Genomic DNA, 21,106 nt, shown 5'->3' with positions numbered 1-21,106 from the left:
TTGTCTTTGTTGCCAGTAATACTCTTCAGCCACCCTTCCAATGTAGCATCCTCCACTTCCTTTGTATGGATCCGAGTGGTGTCGTCGGTTCCCGAATACATCCACATCGGATGGTCATGAGCTTGAAGTGGTTGGATGCGTCGCCTGAGGAAAACCTCCAACAGATCCATACCGGTTACCCCATCACGGACAAGTTGAACTACTCGCTCTACCAGCATTTTCACTTGCACCTTCTCCTCTGGGATCACTTTCAAAGCAGAGGGCTTCTCCACTCGGGCCATGGAAAAGGGGGGAATTCCAGTCGACTGACCTGGAGTCGGCTGGTCCTTGCAGTAGAACCAGGTCGACTGCCACCCTCGAACCGACTCAGGAAGGATCATGGCTGGGAAAGTACTTTTAGTCCTCATCTGAATCCCAAGACCCTCGCACATCTGAATCACTTGGGTCCTCTCGTCACTCGGGTTGGCCTTCTTGACCGACTGAGAACGGCAGGTGAATATGTGCTTGAAGAGCCCCCAGTGTGGCCTACAGCCTAGGAAGCTCTCACACATAGACACAAAAGCAGCAAGGTACACGATGGTGTTCGGAGTAAAGTGGTGGAGTTGTGCCCCAAAGAAGTTCAAGAAACCTCGAAAGAAAGGGTGGGGAGGCAAGGAAAACCCGCGGTCGACGTGAGTAGCAAGGAGGACGCCCTCACCCTCCTGTGGCTGTGGCTCGGTCTCGTTCCCCGGGAGTCGCGCCGATTCGTGGGGGATCAATCCCCCCTCGCCAGGTCGTCGAAGTCGTCCTGACGGATCGTCGAGCGAATCCAATCGCCCTGGATCCAGCCCGGCGGCAGGCTGACCCTCGAAGAAGATCCACCCCGGCCGGACTTCTTCCCCTTCGCCTTCGCCGTTGCCTTCTTCGCACGCTCCAATGCCACCGTCTTCTCCTTCCTCATGGCAGCTGATCGAGTTCGAACGGAGCGACGACACCGAGAGCGGAGGTAGATATGATGGAGAAAACAGAGGAAGGGGAAGAATGGAAATGCACTGTGCGAAAACCCCATTTCGACGCCTTATATGAGGTCATTTCCAAGTGGCTGACTTGTGGGCCCAGGCGATCCGATCAAATCCCGCAACAGTCGCGCACGAGATACATGGTGAAAAAAGGTGGTGCGGTGATCGAGGCGGCCTACCTAATCCGTCTCGATTATGGCGGCCTCCTCCACCTGACGCGCTTCCCAAAATTCGAATCCCGTGAAATCCGCAGACAACAGAACAACCCGCCAGACGGAAGATTTTTCCCATATCAACACTCGAAGCTTAACAATGAAAGTTCACTCAACAAAACCAAGAATGGATCAAGGCGACTGAACAAGCAGTTGAAGTCATCATGAATGTTTATTCGACCTGTGGACAAGACATTTCTGAAGCGCGAAAGCTGAATCGGAGAGGTTATCAACTCCTTCTCCACTCGAACCCTGAATCATTCGGGGGCTAATGATGAAGATATGTACCTAGGGTAGGCTCATAGGCCTGACCTAGACACCCTCCCTTAGGACATCACCCTAAAACTAGAAGCATTTGAAGAGGAGTCATCATCCACTCGACCGTGAGGACTTCCACTCGGAAGACTTGAAGTTACTCGACCGCGGAGACTGTCACTCGACCACCAGAAGGTCTAAAGTCACTCTGAACTACAACGGTCGGACATCACCTCATAGCTTTAATGGTCATTATGTCTCTTTATTTTCTAGCGTTACCAGTAACGTCTCCCCTTTAATGTACCTTAAACCCTTTGTAACGTGGGCTGGCTGGGGTCCTGGCGCACTCTATATAAGCCACCCCCCTCCACAGGCACAAGGGTTCGCATCTTTTGTAAACTCACACACACATATAATCCAATCGGCCGCCTCAGGGCACCGAGACGTAGGGCTGTTACTTCTTCCGAGAAGGGGCCAAACTCGTAAAACTCGTGTGTACAACTACTCCATAGCAAGGATCTTGCCTTCTCATACCTACCCCCCATTCTACTGTCAGTCTTAGATCCACGACACCAGGGTCGTCCTCCGGCATGTACTCCTGATCTGTCATGCGGGGCACGTAGGCTTCTGGGGTTGTTACCCCCAACACCTCGCCGTGGTGCCCCACACTCCATGTCGCACAGCCACCGTGACGTCCTGGGGGTGATAGCGCGGCATCCCACTTGGTCCGTGGAAGGCGACGCTTGTGCCCATCACTACAAAAAAATACACTTTCGTGATGATACGTGTTTGTCACAGTAGGTCGCTTTTTTTGTCATGCATGTACATCCATGACAAATTTATGACAGAATCAAGATAGTCATACCTGTGCTGTCGTAGAAGTGTTCCATGACATTACCAAAATTATCATCACGGAAGTGTCCACTTCCATGACGATAAATCACGCGTCACAGAAGTGCTTTCGTCAAGGGTGACCGACACGTGGCATCCACCATAACGGAACACCGTTAAGCTATCGGGTCGGGTTTTGGATCCGATAACCCGTTAACAGCCTCGACCAATGGGGATTTTCCACGTGTAAAATCATCATTGGCTAGAGGAAACACGTGTCAGCTCATCGTCGGGACAAATGTCATCCACTCACTGGACAGAAGGCGCCTATGATACGTCGACATGTGGCACGGCCCAACAAGTTTAAATGGGCCAGCCCAACTAGAGGCCCACAAGATTTTGTGGACCATAATGCGCCGGCCCAGCTAAAGGCCCACGAGATTTTGCGGACCATAATGGACTGGCCTAGCTAAAGGCCCACAAGATTTGCGGGCCATAATGGGCCGGCCCAGGTAAAGGCCCAGAAGATTTTTTTGTGCCATAATGGGCCGGCCCAGGTAAAGGCCCACAAGATTCTTGCGGGTCATCATGGGCCGGCCCAGCTAAAGGCCCACGAGATTTCGTTGACATTAATGGGCCGGCCCAGCTGTAGGCCCACAAGATTTTGAGGATCCTAGTAGGCTGGCCCATTAACTGGCTGCCATGTTTTGGGCCAAATGCCGGCCCATATTTGATCCGGTCCATTAATGGCCTGCCACACTCCGGGCCTAATAGTGGCCCATATGAGATCAGGCCCATTAAAAGCCTACCACGTTCTGGGCCAAATTACGGCCCAGATCAGGTCCGGCCCTTTAAGAGGCTTTGGGCTCAATTATGGCCCATATCATATTCGGCCTCTCAACTGGACACTATGCTTTTGGGCCCACTTGCTAAAGGCCCACTTAGTAATTCGGCCTGATATTAGTTTTGGCCTGTTAAGGGCCCATTTAACATTTCGGCCCTATATTAATTTTGGCCTGTTAAAAGCCCATCATATAGTTGGGCCTAACTACGGCCCGATTTGCATCCGGCCTGCTCGCAGCCGATATCTGATTGGGCCAAACAAGGACCCGGACAATTTTGGCCTGTTAAAAGCCCGTGATTTGATTCGCACAATCACGGGCCGGGGTTCATTTCGGGCTGCTGCGTAACTAGTAGGAATTCAGAACAAACCTACTCTATACAATAAAGATTACGACATAGTAACTAAGAATAAACCTACTCTACACAATAAAGGATTTAAGGTATATTACATCCACTGGGCATCAAAGTTCGCCACCAGTGATCATAAAGCGCAACGAAGAAGCAGATTACAAAAATTGGGCACCATTGCAGCGTAACAAAATAATACTGAACCGAGACCACTTCCAAGACAGTTCAAGAAAGGTTAGCCTTGCGGGGGAACTGCTGCATAAGCTGCTGAGCAAGGCTGTGAGACCGGCCTAGCATGTCGGTCATAGCTTCCAGGTGTAGCTGTTTAGCGATGAGGTTCTCATTGGTGTTCTCCGCAATCTTTCTTAGAGATAGGACTTCAAGTCGAAGTTGAGTTGCAGAATGCCTTTCTGCTAGAACTTGGGACTGAAGAAGTCGAACTGATTCACACAACGAATTCTGTGAGCTTGTCTGACTGTTAGTCTCAAGTAACTTGTACACTGCATCAAGACAAGACTTTGGGGTTGTCTCGCTATCTTCAAGATGTTTTGCCTTCTTTGCTGCAATATATGTTGGGTTTGTCTCACAGCCTTCAGCAGACTTGTGCATGCCATCAGGCATATCACCCTAAAACAAAGCAGAGAGATGACAGGTTTTGCACGTGTATAAACAAAGATGATAACTGTTCTGTCAATTCTATCCAATTTCAAATTAGAAAATAAAGAGTATGTTCAAAATATCAGTAGCATAATTTGGCATTGTTCATAATGCAGGGAGCTTCACCACACTACTGGATTACCATGTCAACATAACAAGCATAGATGAAGGGCAAAGAAAATCATTGTATCTATTTTGGATAATGTGCATGGCATGTTGTTCATATCATCAGCCACATCAGTAAGATAAAACAAGTGATGACAAGGTGCAAACGTGGGCTGCTTCACCACACACTGGATTATAGATCCACAAAAACAAGCATACATATATGGAGTATTAAGTAATGTGCATGGTATGAATAAGGAATTTGGTTTTATAAGTAAAACTTAGAACTTACGGTTCTTATGAACATGCATTTTGGTAGAAACAGCAAACTAAACAGCAGTAAACGATAGGGAGTATGAGCAAATTAAACAACAGTTGAGGATAAAGGCTTTAGAAGGACTGACTTACATTAACAGTTAACACCGGCTTTATAATGCCCTTCTCCATGGCAAGGGAAGGATAACTCAAGAATTTTAGCACAGAATATTCTTCATAAGCATTGCATGTACTCTACATTTTGTAGAGAGTAATTATAGATATGATAATGCTGGAAGGGATAGAGGATAATGAAGATAAGATGCAGATTGATGCTACATAATCAACTACCAATCCCTGGAAGTACAAGCATTACAGGACAAAATGTACTGACAAGAGCAATGGGCTACACTTCTGCACTGGCATTGTCTATGTATTCTACTTGTTGGTAAGATTAAATATAGATCTGATCTTTTTTAGTAAATGGTGGGCGAGGGGGATAAGATGCAGAATGCTACAAAATGAACCAATCCCTCTTCCCATAATACAAGAGTGTTTTGAACACAGGTGTACTGTACAAAACGTTCTTATATTATGGGACGGAGGGAGTAGCTGTTAATGTAAGTACAATGATAGACCACGTTCAATCCTTACAAGAGGACTGCAGAGCTAAACCTCTTCAAAGGCATTGGGTTGATTCTAAATTTATGTAAGAGTCCATACGGATCTTATAATGTCCACCAAATGGACGATTAGGAGGCTAACATGTGCAGTGATGCTACATAATCAAACAGCTATGAAAGTAAGTATGGTCATATAGGGCAAGAGGTACTCACAAGAGCAATGAAGTGTGCAGTATAGTCGCGAGATTCTATGGTCCCTTGAGAACGAATGTTCTTCTGCTAACAGTTTTCGTACAAGTGAGACATTAAGGCAAATGCAGAAATGTAGTTCAAATTGTGATGTGATATCATAGACAGTACCTTACGCTGCAGCCGAGACCAATGTGTAACAAGATTATTCCAGTCACCGTCGGATAAATGTAGCACCGGAGACTTTACAGAAATTTCGTTCAGAGGCTTCCATCAAAGTGCGCTTGCCTCAGGTAGGAATGATACTTCATCAACAAGTGCTTGAAAAGCGCAACCAACCCTTGCTCATCATCACAATCCAGTTTGCGCCTCACCTATTTAAAAGAATGAAATCTTGTGTCTTCTGTCAGCAGAAACATATGCAGTAATGACCATGAATAACATTAGTACATTACCTACGCGTAAGTTGCAGAGGAAGACTGGAAAATGTTCTGTGTCTGCGGTATAATCTTTCCATGAAGGAAAGATGCGCACAAAGTTCCTGACAACAACATAAGCTTCGTCTTCTAAACTGGGAAGAAATGGAACAGGGGTCCTATTTGCTGCAATTGGGGCTCTCTCTAGTTTGAAAAGGGATTTGGCAACTAGATTTGGTGTACTCTTTGCTGGAATGGGGGTTTTGCGTCGTACAGCTGGTGCTATGTCAACTGGCATAATCATACTGTTTGCTACAGTTGGGGTCTACTGAGTTGGCGCATCAAAAATGACCAGTGTAGTAGGGCTAGAGTCTGCTAGAGTTGGGGTATTTTGTGGGTCAGGTGATATTGCAACTACACCTAATGGGCTATTTGATTTATCAGGTGCCACTACCTTTTCCAAATACGTTGCTTGTGCTCCTCCACGATCAGCAATCGCCCTCTTCCTTTTGAACGTCTGATACACAAGAACAACATTTGAATGGATAAATATGGTATGATGACAGATGGAATATGTACTGAAAATGGATAGGCAGGGCGTATTCACATACACGATGTGTAAACTAAGCTAATGGCAGTTCAACAAAGTAGAAGCAATGCAAAGCATCAGTTGCAAGATATGTGCGAGCAATGTAACCTTGGAAAGTTAGAGCAAGTACCTTGATGTGTGAATAAGATAGGGCATCTTCCTCTGACTCCTCCACTAGGGAGCTACATTGACTTAGGTCTCCCTCTAGCTCAGAATCACTGTTAGGATCATATTCTGAGCATGAATCTGTACATGGAGAGTGTTTGCATTGCATTGCATCCAGACTTGATTTCAGTCCCTTAATGCCAAGTTTGACAGCCATGGCATTGTTCTGCTTTATTCTTTTCATGCACGCAAGCTCATAATCATTATGATGCTGTTCAGAATCTGAGATTCATGAAAACATAAAAAGTAGTCAGATTATCTATGGAATGCATTGCGGTTTCAACTCGGAGAGTGTCTCCCTATAAACCCCTGCATATGCAAAGTTCACCTCCCCAACCGTGCTGACCAGACCACACACAGAGATACACACCTGAGCGGCGAACATGCATTTTCAAAACTAATTTAGGAACATTTAGCTGACCAATTAAACAACTTTGTTTTAATAATATCAGATTCGTATTTGAACAACTAAGCTTGTTTAGCTTGATGGGTGGAGCAGTGTTATTATGACACGAAGCATGTATTCTGATTGTATAGTGATCATAAAAGGGGGAAACTCTAAGCATATATTTTTTAGCAAAAGAGGGTTTCCCCTCTGATTTCTATTAAAGAAACCACCACGGAACCAACATGATCAATTAAACCCTAAGCATGATCAATTAAACCGCATTATGGCTGTGCCATGGCAGATTTGAAGCTGCAAACCGAAGAAATGATATTTAGCATCCATTGTTTGCTTCGAACTAAGAACTAAATTCTAAGAGCTGAAAAGAAAGTAGAGTAACCAAGTTAAGATCTATTTTCTGGTTGAGATCAAAAAGTTGAGGAGATATGAAATACCACCTCTCTTGCGGCGCTGTGTAGGCATCGGGGGTGCGATGGCTGTAGGTGGCGTTGAAGCAGATCTGCAATGGTAGACGGGTGCATCGGGGGATAAGTCCCATTGCGGTGAAGAGAAGGTCGTGTGAGCGGCCCCGGCAAAGAGGACGACGGTGCCGATGAAGCGAGAGGACGTGATGCAAGGCTATTGGTCTGTCACCGTGGATGAGAAATGTCCATCTCTAGCAATGGACGACGCGGTCTTGGTAGGCGCTCCGGCATGGTGGAGGACGGTGGCGATGGATGTGGTGGAGGATGGCGACGATGGATGGGGTGGCGGACGGAGACTGGTGTGGGAATGGGGTGTTCTAGCGCCAACGGTGTATGAATGGGAAATGGAGGGAGAGGTACGGGGAACCATGTTTTTGTGACACGCCTGTCTAAAATATGGGAAAGTTACGAACTTATCCCCCGTTTCAAATTTGGACGTCTCGTCGATTGGGGATAGGACTGTAATCTCACATCTCCCAAATATTTGCCAGTAACTATTTTGGGCAAGGAGAGGGTGTTTTGCCGCCCACGGTTGGCTCCCATGGTGTATGAACGGGGCTGACAGGTAGGGCGGTTGTGTCACGTCTGATGGAAGTTACACATTTGCCCCTATTTAAAATATTAGCCTACATCTATTTCGGACGAGGAGAGGGTGTTTTGCCGCCACCGTGTATGAATGGGGAATGGAGGGAGAAACAGAGGTCTTTCAGACGAGCTTGAATCAAATGAGTTTTGCCGCCCATGTTTGACGCCCACCGTGTCGGAATGGGCTCAGAGGCGGTCGTGTCACATCTAATTGAAGTTACTAACCTACCCCTATTTAGAGCAGTGGAAATCGGGCCGATGGTTTGTCCGTGTAATGGGTAGACAGTAATTTCCATCTCCCAAACACTTGGCTTCGGGCAGCCGATGTGGGAGTGGGCATTTTGTTGTTTCTTTCGAATTTTGGGACAATAAGCATCCACGTTTACCCTGGCAACTAAATTCGAATCCATTTTCTATTCCTATATGAATCTTTATAAATCATTCTATGTGTTTTTATATATCTTAAAAAGGACGACAAAGATGTATTCCACTGTCATATATGAATATGGTTTACAAATGCTGATACTCAAATTCAGAAACTAGAATCCAGTTTAAGGTGAATTCGAATATTTGGAACACTTCATGTCCAACTCAAATGTCACAGGCAACATAATGTGTACTCCCATTTAGATATGTACACAAGCGATGTATCAAGATTCAAAAACCGATTCAATCAACAAAGAATGTACGGAACTAACAGACATATAAACACTTATAGAGTATATGGATCAATAATATCAACTAACATACATAAGCCAGGCCGCTGTACTTTTTTGGCTACAACAGCATCCTTTTTTTAGCCAGCATCTTGTCCCTTTCCGATGCGTGCCACTTATGGTCCATCTATACTACTATTGCTGAATGCACATTCAGACCGATTGGCATATTTGTAGGTCTGGCACAGCAATCCAAATGAAATGTCTCGGAGTCTTATCAATTAATACAGACTTGTGCTCAAATAAAATTATAAACAAAAAAAACAATTATTACATGATCTCTAAAACAAATGGTTTGATTGATTACATGAACAGACAACACAAAGGTTATTCAACTATGGAAAGAACATTTGACCTATGATTTACCAAGTAGGAATTTAATTTCCTTTTTTCCTTCAGGACCTTAACAATCTGGTCAGTCTCAGCTTGCTTCGTTTTTAAATCCACCAAATATTTAATGGTTGTCTTGAGTACTGCTTGTGATTGTGCTGTTTGCTTCCTTAACATGTCAACTTCATCTCTAAGTGAAGAAGCAGAATCTCTTTCTACCACTAGTTTAGCCTCTAGAGCATCAGCGGTTGGCAATTCATAATGCACGATTGGGCCGGTGCCACTGCTGTGGGATGATGCAACGTCCATGGGGACCTCCGCTCTTTGATCTTGGGCTAACCTGTTTTGCCATTAAAGTTCCGATTGGATTCAGAAAAGTTGAAGTTAGCAAAACATCTCAACTGGGAGTTATAACAGCAAACCAGTTAAACAAACAAGGAATTAAAGAGTTTCAATTGGATGCTGAAAAGTAGTTATTAACATCATTGTAACCCGCTATTGCAGCAGCAAAGCAGTTAAACAAACAAGTAGATATTTAAGTTAAGGCAAACAGGTAATTCTTAACAGTAAGTATCAAACACATAGATAGGCGCAGTCTACAATACGATTAACAGGTTGTGCCATTATGTAATCAGTAGCAAACTAAATTAAGCCAAGCAACGTAATTGAACAATTTTGCAATAAGTGGCTAACTAAAATTCCGAAAAGCAAGTGACTGAACTTACGCTAATTCTTTGTACAGGCACACTGCAACTTCTTTTTCGCTTACAAGGTTGTACAAAGGAGTCCATGGCATCAATTGCTTGGATACGCAGTCCCAATACTTCTTTCTTCCCAGACTGCATGGGTAAGTCGAATGGTTAATCTGGTAAGATGGTGCATCCTTGATATGTTATATGAGGACGCGTAGTCAGACTAGTTGTAGCCAAATGATACGTCTCCAACGTATCTATAATTTTTGATTGCTCCATGCTATATTATCTACTGTTTTGGGCAATATTGGGCTCTATTTTCCACTTTTATATTATTTTGGGACTAACCTATTAACCGGAGGCCCAGCCCAGATTTGCCGTTTTATGCCTATTTCGGTGTTTCGAAGAAAAGGAATATCAAACGAAGTCGAAACGGAAGGAAATCAACTGGAGAAGTTATTTTTGGAAGGACAACAACCCAGGGAACTTGGAGTGCACGTCAGGGGAGACACGGGCTGCCCATGAGGGTGGGGGGCGCGCCCACCCCCCTAGGGCGCGCCCCTGCCTCATGGGGCCCCCGTGGCTCCTCCGACGTACTTCCCGCACCCATATATATCATCGTACCCTAAAACTTCCAGAACACACAATAGATCGGGAGTTCCGCCGCCAGAAGCCTCCATAGCCACCGAAAACCAATCTAGACCCGTTCCGGCACCCTGCCGAAGGGGGCAATCCTTCTCCGGTGGCCATCTTCATCATCCAGGTGCTCTCCATGATGAGGAGGGAGTAGTTCTCCCTCGGGGCTGAGGGTATGTACCAGTAGCTATGTGTTTGATCTCTCTCTCTCTCTCTCTCGTGTTCTTGAGGTGATACGATCTTGATGTATCACGAGCTTTGCTATTATAGTTGGATCCTATGATATTTTCTCCCCCTCTACTCTCTTGTAATGAATTGAGTTTCCCCTTTGAAGTTATCTTATCGGATTGAGTCTTTAAAGATTTGAGAACACTTGATGTATGTCTTGCCGTGGATATCTGTGGTGACAATGGGATATCACGTGTTTCACTTGATGTATGTTTTGGTGATCAACTTGCGGGTTCCGCCAATGAACCTATGCATAGGGGTTGGCACATGTTTCTATCGTGATTCTCTGGTAGAAACTTTGGGGCACTCTTTGAGATTCTATGTGTTGGTTGAATAGATGAATCTGAGATTGTGTGGCGCATATCATATAATCATACCCACGGATACTTGAGGTGACATTGGAGTATCTAGGTGACATTAGGGTTTTGGTTGATTTGTGTCTTAAGGTGCTATTCTAGTATGAACTCTAGGGTTGTTTGTGACACTTATAGGAATAGCCCACCGGATTGATTGGAAAGAATAACTTTGAGGTGGTTTCGTACCCTACCATAATCTCTTCGTTTTTTCTCCGCTATTAGTGACTTTGGCGTGACTCTTTGTTGCATGTTGAGGGATAGTTATGTGATCCAATTATGTTATTATTGTTGAGGGAACTTGCACTAGCGAAAGTATGAACCCTAGGCCTTGTTTCCTAGCATTGCAATACCATTTAAGCTCACTTTTACCATTAGTTACCTTGCTGTTTTTATAATTTCAGATTACAAATACCTTTATCTACCATCCATATTGCACTTGTATCACCATCTCTTCGCCGAACTAGTGCACCTATACAATTTACCATTGTATTGGGTGTGTTGGGGACACCAGAGACTCTTTTTTATTTGGTTGCAGGGTTTCTTGAGAGTGACCATCTTCATCCTACGCCTCCTACGGATTGATAAACCTTAGGTCATCCACTTGAAGGAAATTTGCTACTGTCCTACAAACCTCTGCACTTGGAGGCCCAACAATGTGTACAAGAAGAAGGTTGTGTAGTAGACATGAAGCTCTTTTCTGGCGCCATTGCCGGCGAGGTGAGCGCTTGAAGGTATATCTTTAGATCTTGCAATCGAGTCTTTTAGTTTCTTGTTTTATCACTAGTTTAGTTTATAAAGGAAAACTATAAAAAAATGGAATTGAGTTTGTCTCATACGCTTCACCTTTTTAATATCTTTCGTGAGTATGATGGAAAGGATAATTGTGCTCAAGTGCTAGAAGAAGAAATCTATAAAATGTTTGGCACTAAATATTCGAATGATGAGCATGATTGCAATGTTGTTAGTATGAATTCCTTAAATATCCATGATGCTAATGATATGCAAAGCTACAAGCTTGGGGAAGCTATGTTTGATGAAGACGATATTTTTTGTCCCCCAAGTTTTGATGATCAAATTTATTATGATGAAAGCATGCCTCCTATTTATGATGATTATATTGATGAAAGTATATTTGGAGAGGTCATGACTTTATTTTGTGATGAATCCACTATTCCGGAAAAGGTTCCAATTGATTATGAGAACAAAGTTGCTATCTATGATGATTATTGTGATGACTTGTATGCTATAAAGAATAATGATATCCATGAAACTTGTCATCATGATTTTAGTTTTCAATTGGATTATGCCTCACATGATAGTTATTTCGTTGAGTTTGCTCCCACTACCATTGATGAGAAGAAATTTGCTTATGTGGAGAGTAATAAAATTTCTATGCTAGTAGATCATGAAAAGAATGCTTTAGGTGCTGGTTATATTGTTGAATTCATTCATGGTGCTACTGAAAATTATTATGAGGGAGGAACATATGCTTGTAGGAATTGCAATAATATCAAGTTTCCTCTCTATGTGCTTAAAGTTTTGATGTTATGCTTGTTTTACCTTCCTATGCAAGTTGATTCTTGTTCCCACAAGTTATTTGCTCACAAAATCCCTATGCATAGGAAGTGGGTTAGACTTAAATGTTCTAGTCATATTCTTCATGATGCTCTCTTTATGTTTGAATTCTTATCTTTTATGTGAGCATCATTGAAACCATCATGCCTAGCTAGGGGCATTAAATGATAGCGCTTGTTGGGAGGCAACCCAATTTTATTTTAGTTCCTTGATTTTTGTTCCTGTTTAGTAATAAATAATTCATCTAGCCTCTGTTTAGATGTGGTTTTATGCTTTTAATAGTGTTTGTGCCAAGTAGAACCTTTGGGAAGACTTGGGGAGAGTCTTGTTGATCATGCTGTAAAAAACAGAAACTTTAGCGCTCACGAGAACTACTGCCATTTTTATTTTGAGAGTGCTATTTAGTTAATTATTTTTGAAGATGATTAATATATAAATTCCTCAGGTACATCACTTTATTTGAGAATTTTATGAGTTACAGAAGTATACGTTTGATCCAGATTACTACACTGTTCTGTTTTTGACAGATTCTGTTTTTCATGTGTTGTTTACTTACTTTGATGAATCTATGGCTAGTAAAATACTTTATAAACCATAGAGAAGTTGGAATACAGTAGATATAACACCAATATAAATAAATAATGAGTTCATTACAGTACCTTGAAGTGGTCTTTTGTTTTCTTATACTAACGGAGCTCACGAGTTTTCTACTTTAAGTTTTGTGTTGTGAAGTTTTCAAGTTTTGGGTAAAGATTCGATGGACTATGGAATAAGGAGTGGCAAGAGCCTAAGCTTGGGGATTCCCAAGGCACCCCAAGGTAATATTCAAGGATAGCCAAAAGCCTAAGCTTGGGGATGCCCCAGAAGGCATCCCCTCTTTCGTCTTTGTTCATCGGTAACTTTACTTGGAGCTATATTTTTATTCACCACATGATATGTGTTTTGCTTGGAGTGTCAATTTATTTTGTTAGTATTTGCTTGCTTTTATTTAGAACAATGTTTTTCACCTTTTATTTCAATAAAAGTTGCATTGATAGTCTTTACTATGCCTACGTTACAAGTCTTCATGTTGCTGTTTGAAAACAGAAAGTTTACCACTGTTGCAATAATTCCCTAGAAAATTAAGAATGTGATAAAATGTTGAAACCTTTTGCATATTAAGCTTTGATAAATTTACTACAGTGGGAATTTTCTTTCATAATTTTTGGAGTTAGGGAAGTATGGATGTTGCAGCATTCTTTACAGACTATCCTGTTTAGGCAGATTGCTGTTATGTTTGCATTGTTTGCATTTGTTTGCTTATTTAATGATTCTATTTGAGGATAGTACTATTAAATATGCAGAGGCATTTAGTATGCAATGTTGAATAATAATTTTAGTGATTTGCTACAGTAGAGTATAATAAGGTGTTGGCAATGGTTTATACTAACTAATCTCACGAGTCCTTGTTGAGTTTTGTGTGGATGAAGCTTTTGAGATTTAGGGAGATCATGATATGAGAGGAATTTAGGAGACACAAAAGCTCAAGCTTGGGGATGCCCAAGGCACCCCAAGATAATATTTCAAGAAGTCTCAAGCATCCAAGCTTGGGTATGCCCCGGTTGGCATCCCACCTTTCTTCTTCAACAATTATCGGTTAGTATTGGTTGATCCTAAGTTTTTGCTTCTTCACATGATGTTTGATATTCTTAGAATGTCATTTTCTTTTGCTTTGCTTGATGTTTGAATAAAATAACAAGATCTGAAATTATTAAATGTTAGAGAGTCTTCACATAGTTGCATAATTATTCAACTACTCATTGATCTTCACTTATACCCTTCGGAGTAGTTTGTCATTTGCTCTAGGGCTTCACTTATATCTTTTAGAGAATGGTGGTAGTTTTATTTTGAAGAAATAGATGAACTCTCATGCTTCACTTATATTATTTTGAGAGTCTTAAATAGCATGGTAATTTGCTTAAAACCCTAATATTCTAGGTATTCAAGAATAATAAAATTCTCTTATGAGTGTGTTGAATACTAAGAGAAGTTTGATACTTGATGATTGTTTTGAGATATGAGGATGGTAATATTATAGTCATGCTAGTTGAGTAGTTGTTAATTTGAGACATACTTGTGTTGAAGTTTGTGATTCCCGTAGCATGCACGTATGGTGAACCGTTATGTGATGAAGTTGGAGCATGATTTATTTATTGATTGTCCTCCTTATGAGTGGCGGTTGGGGACGAGCGATGGTCTTTTCCTACCAATCTATCCCCCTAGGAGCATGCGCGTAGTACTTTGTTTCGATAACTAATAAATTTTTGCAATAAGTATGTGAGTTCTTTATGACTAATGTTGAGTCCATGGATTATACGCACTCTCACCCTTCCACCATTGCTAGCCTCTCTAATACCGTGCACCTTTCGCCGGTATCATACACCCACCATATACCTTCCTCAAAACAGCCACCATACCTACCTATCATGGCATTTCCATAGCCATTCCGAGATATATTGCCATGAAACTTTCCACCATTCCATTTATTATGACATGCTTCATCATTGTCATATTGCTTAGCATGATCATGTAGTTGACATCGTATTTGTGGCAAAGCCACCATTCATAATTATTCATACATGTCACCCATGATTCATTGCATATCCCGGTACACCGCCGGAGGCATTCATATAGAGTCATACTTTGTTCTAGTATCGAGTTGTATCATTGAGTTGTATATAAATAAAAGTGTGATGATCATCATTCAATAGAGCATTGTCCCAAAAAAAGAGATAAAGGCCAAAAAAAGAGAAAGGACAAATAAAAAAGGGGGGACAATGCTAGTATCCTTTTACCACACTTGTGCTTCAAATTAGCACCATGATCTTCATGATAGAGAGTCTCCTATGTTGTCACTTTCATATACTAGTGGGAATCTTTCATTATAGAACTTGGCTTGTATATTCCAATGACGGGCTTCCTCAAAATGCCCTAGGTCTTCGTGAGCAAGCGAGTTGGATGCACACCCACTAGTTTCTTTTGTTGAGCTTTCATATACTTATAGCTCTAGTGCATCCGTTGCATGGAAATCCCTACTCACTCACATTGATATCTATTGATGGGCATCTCCATAGCCCGTTGATACACCTAGTCGATGTGATACTATCTTCTCCTTTTTTTCCTCTCCACAACCACCATTCTATTCCACCTATAGTGCTATGTCCATGGCTCACGCTCATGTATTGCGTGAAGATTGAAAAGTTTGAGAACATCAAAAGTATGAAACAATTGCTTGGCTTGTCATCGGGGTTGTGCATGATTTAAATATTTTGTGTGGTGAAGATAGAGCATAGCCAGACTATATGATTTTGTTGGGATAACTTTCTTTGGCCATGTTATTTTGAGAAGACATGATTGCTTAGTTAGTATGCTTAAAGTATTATTACTTCTATGTCAATATGAACTTTTGTCTTGAATCTTATGGATCTGAATATTCATATCACATGTAAGAAGAATTACATTGAAATTATGCTAACTAGCATTCCACATCAAAAATTATCTTTTTATCATTTACCTAGTCGAGGACGAGCAGGAATTAAGCTTGGGGATGCTTGATACGTCTCTAACGTATCTATAATTTTTGATTGCTCCATGCTATATTATCTACTGTTTTGGGCAATATTGGGCTTTATTTTCCACTTTTATATTATTTTTGGGACTAACCTATTAATTGGAGGCCCAGCCCAGATTTGCTGTTTTATGCCTATTTCAGTGTTTCAAAGAAAAGGAATATCAAACTAAGTCGAAACGGAACAAAATCAACTTTGGACAAGTTATTTTTGGAAGGAAAGCAACCCAAGGAACTTGGAGTGCACGTCAGGGGAGACACGGGCTGCCCACGAGGGTGGGGGGCGCGCCCCCTGCCTCGTGGGGCCCCCGTGGCTCCTCCGACGTACTTCCTGCACCCATATATATCATCGTACCCTAAAACTTCCAGAACGCATAATAGATCGGGAGTTCCGCTGCCAGAAGCCTTCGTAGCCACTGAAAACCAATCTAGACCCGTTCCGGCATCCTGCCGGAGGGGGCAATCCTTCTCCGGTGGCCATCTTCATCATCCCGGTGCTCTCCATGACGAGGAGGGAGTAGTTCTCCCTCGGGGCTGAGGGTATGTACCAGTAGCTATGTGTTTGATCTCTCTCTCTCTCTCATGTTCTTGAGGTGATATGATCTTGATGTATCACGAGCTTTGCAATTATAGTTGGATCCTATGATGTTTTCTCCCCCTCTACTCTCTTGTAATGAATTGAGTTTCCCCTTTGAAGTTATCTTATCGGATTGAGTCTTTAAAGATTTGAGAACACTTGATGTATGTCTTGCCATGGATATCTGTGGTGACAATGGGATATCATGTGATTCACTTGATGTATGTTTTGGTGATCAACTTGCAGGTTCCGCCCATGAACCTATGCATAGGGGTTGGCACACGTTTTCGTCGTGATTCTCCGGTAGAAACTTTGGGGCACTCTTTGAGGTTCTATGTGTTGGTTGAATAGATGAATCTGAGATTGTGTGGCGCATATCGTATAATCATACCCACGGATACTTGAGGTGACATTGGAGTATCTAGGTAACATTAGGGTTTTGGTTGATTTGTGTCTTAAGGTGTTATTCTAGTATGGACTCTAGGGCTGTTTGTGACACTTATAGGAATAGCCCACCGGATTGATTGGAAAAAATAACTTTGAGGTGGTTTCGTACCCTACCATAATCTCTTCGTTTGTTCTCCGCTATTAGTGACTTTGGCGTGACTCTTTGTTGCATGTTGAGGGATAGTTATGTGATCCAATTATGTTATTATTGTTGAGGGAACTTGCACTAGCAAAAGTATGAACCCTAGGCCTTGTTTCCTAGCATTGCAATACCATTTACGCTCACTTTTACCATTAGTTACCTTGCTGTTTTTATAATTTCAGATTACAAATACCTTTATCTACCATCCATATTGCACTTGTATCACCATCTCTTCGCCGAACTAGTGCACCTATACAATTTACCATTGTATTGGGTGTGTTGGGGACACAGGAGACTCTTTGTTATTTGGTTGCAGGGTTGCTTGAGAGAGACCATCTTCATCCTATGCCTCTTACGGATTGATAAACCTTAGGTCATCCACTTTAGGGAAAATTGCTACTGTCCTACAAACCTCTGCACTTGGAGGCCCAACAATGTCTACAAGAAGAAGGTTGTGTAGTACACATCACCAAACACATCACACTGGCTTTTACTGTATATTTCATGCGATTACTTTTGGCATATCGAGATCTAAGCAATCTACAATAGGATGAAAAGACTGGCATCCTTCACATTATTAGCGAACTCAGTTCATAGAAACAAGTAATTCAACCATTTTGTGGGTAAATCAAAAGCGCCACTGGAATATTTTTCACTATCCAATCATACACGCAAAATGGGGCGACGCCACCATAGGGGCTGGTATGGGCGGCTGCCTCAGGTGGCTGGAAAGTATGCACCTAGTTTGAGTCATCCAGGTTGGCCTGCGCTAGTTTTGTTCGTCCCAATGCATGAGCAGGCAATGTAAAAAATGAAGAAAAATGTTTCAATTTGGATGGGCCAATAATATAAGTGCAAGGCAGGCCCTATAGCAGGCTCGCGGCCCAAACGAGCGCCTCCCATATCGATCGACAGCAGGAAAAATCCCAATTCGTTCGCTCTAGCCTCGAGTCTGGTTCGCTCCTAACCTAGCCGCCGCTGGACAGACCGACACAGCACTTCCTCGCGCCCTCGTTGGAGGGCGGTCGTCGGGCTTCAAGCGAACGGAAGGACAAGAAGATGAAGATCCAACCCTGGGTGTAGCCTGCGTGGGAGGCAGCGGCGGCAGCATGGGCATGGCATCGAGCTTGCGCAAACGGACAGTCGCAGCTTGCAAGAGTAGCATGCGCAACGAGCAGGTACATCACATCCCTGATTATATCTAATTCAACTCTTCAATTTCTGGCCAATAGTTAAACTTGACGGTGTTGTAAAACTTCTTGTATGTAGGGAATCTATGAGAAAATGAAACCAATTTCTACTTATTCTATAACTCCCCCAATCAATACTGAACTGACTGAATCTGATGTATCTAATCAAGTTTCCGGTGCAAACATACAAGCTCATGTTGTTCTTGAGCCCGAAGTGTCTAATGAACAGACTGCTAATGAAGGATTTGATGCAAACATTTTACATGCTCCTGGTGATGAACATATAGTGTGTAATGAGGGATCTAATGCAAGCATTTCGCAAGCTCATTGAAGGATTTAGTGTCTAATGATGATCTACTATGTTGAGAGAGACAGAGATTTGCAGGCATTGATGACAAGCAAATTATAGTGCATTTTCATAGCTTGAGGAAACGTCGAGGCCATCTACCAGAAAGTCCCCGTATCATGACAACATAGCATAAATACTTTTCTAATCTATTGTTTGAAACTATTGGCATACTTGTGCAAGATAGATATATTGATATGCAGTTTGCGCATTGGTTATATGTGCAATTACACTTCGATATTTTCAGCCAGAGAACGAATAATTCAAGCAGGTACAGACCATGTTTTGTAGTCCTTGTACACCATGTTGCATTTTGTGTTTTTTGGTGCTTGCATCATTTAGTGTTTATAATCTGAACTACTTTGGATCATTAGCTGGTTTTCAAAGTGCATGTAGCTTCACATTTTTCAAGTTATGTTGATTTCCGGAGTGCAAGTGCCTTCGTATTTTTTAAGTTAAATATTCGCCCCTAGTAACTTGAATTCATGGATCAGCCACTGCACACAAATCATACACGAATGCCAGTATGAATTAAATGAAATGCAGGGACTTACGCTGGCTCGTTGTACAGGCTCACTGCAGCTCTGCTTGCGCTTGGGATGTTCCATGTACAAGACCATGTTACCACTTGCTTGGATATGCAGGACTTGTGCTCCTTGCATCCCCCTCTTCATTTTTGACACGACGAATGGTTGATCAAATAAGAGGAATCGACCTTGATGTTGTATCGGAGGACAGATACTTACAAGGTTATACGGGTGTGCAGGATGTGTACAAGATCCCGTAGCGCCGTCATGCTTCGCTAAAATATGGATTTGCTTGTTTCAGATGATATCTCCAGAAGAAATAAGAGTTAAGGTCAGAGTTGCATAGGCGTGTAAGCTAAGAGAGCAGTGAAAGGATATCCAAACATCGCTGGAATAGTGCACAAGGGAGTGATGTATGGATACCTAGTTCGGGCTGGCGTTTGGGCATGCTCGCCTAGCTAGAGTGCGGGTCACTTCAGAGCCGTTGAGGGTGATGTGCTGGCGTTGGCTGGCCGCGCACAGATGAAGATCTTGAGTGGCAGCGGAGCGCTTTGATGCGGTGGACGAGACTGTTGGCGAAGCCCCAACGGCCTCGGGGGGCAGAGGTGCGACGATATGCTCGATGAAGTAGCACCGGTGAGCTGGGAGACGGCGTCGGTGAAGCGCACCTAATGCGGTGGAACTCGGTGTCTGTGAGGCACGTCGGTTGCGGCGGCCGACGTTGTCAGTGGACCACTCGGTGCGGTGGACGAGGGCGTAGATGAGGTAGCTCCTGTGCGGTGGTGAAGTGCGACCGTCGTCTTCGTCGTCGTCGTCCGGCATAGAGTTGGGGAACGGAGGGGAAAGAAACGAGACGAGGGGCGATTCAAGGGTTGGCGGCGAATTAGGGATTTGAGCAATCTGGGCGCGGAAGGGGACAGTGGAGAAGAGAGATTTTGCAGGGCTGGAATTGGGGCCGCCAGATATTTCAATCCGAAACGTGGAAGCGCGAACTTATATTGTCGTCATCCTTTTTTTGGGGGAGGGGGGGTGGGTGACTGGGTGCTACGCGTCCGTCCGACACACGCGACCACCCCGACAGGACTATGCTTCGGTGCCTTAAGGCACCGAAGCAGCGTCCACCCCGACACGACCCTGGTTTGCCTGGTGCGCCTACATTTGTGAATGCAAACGAATCTTCTTTCATTTGCAAACGAATCTGTATGTATTACCATGCCCGTGTTTTCATTGCAATAATTAGTCATTCGAAACAAGATACTCCATCCGTTCACTTTCGTAAGTCATTTCAGACAACTTAAAATGAACTGTTTTGCACATTGTCTGAAATGTCTTCAAGGTCTTATAGAAGTGAACAGAGGGAGTACTATAAATTAATTAATGAGTTATTTGAAAAAAAATCAAAACGGTACCCATGCTAACATGGATTAGAGTGTGTGTCACATAATTAGTTATTTGAATTAGAGTGTGTGTCATGTAGTTAGTTATTTGAATTAGATGTGTGTCACGTAGCGATCTCCAATTCTAACGTGGATTTCGCATTTCACTATATCCACGCTACTTTTTAATACAAATTCATATGTATATGATGAACACCATGGCAGTGAGAAAACTTTTGGATGGATTCAAACATATGACCTACAAAATAGCACAACAAACTGAGTCAATGTCGACTTTTCGAAACTTAGTATGGCACGAATTCGAAATAATTACCCGTATGCCTGGTCCTCAGTTCAAATCTTACAATGTACACCGGATTGAAACATCGATATTAAGTCTCGTACTATGTACATTCAAAT

This window comes from Triticum aestivum, chromosome 2A (assembly GCF_018294505.1).
Source record: "Triticum aestivum cultivar Chinese Spring chromosome 2A, IWGSC CS RefSeq v2.1, whole genome shotgun sequence".
Lineage (NCBI taxonomy): Eukaryota > Viridiplantae > Streptophyta > Magnoliopsida > Poales > Poaceae > Triticum > Triticum aestivum.
The sequence above is the reverse complement of the archived record's forward strand: the minus strand, read 5'-3'. Positions refer to the sequence as shown.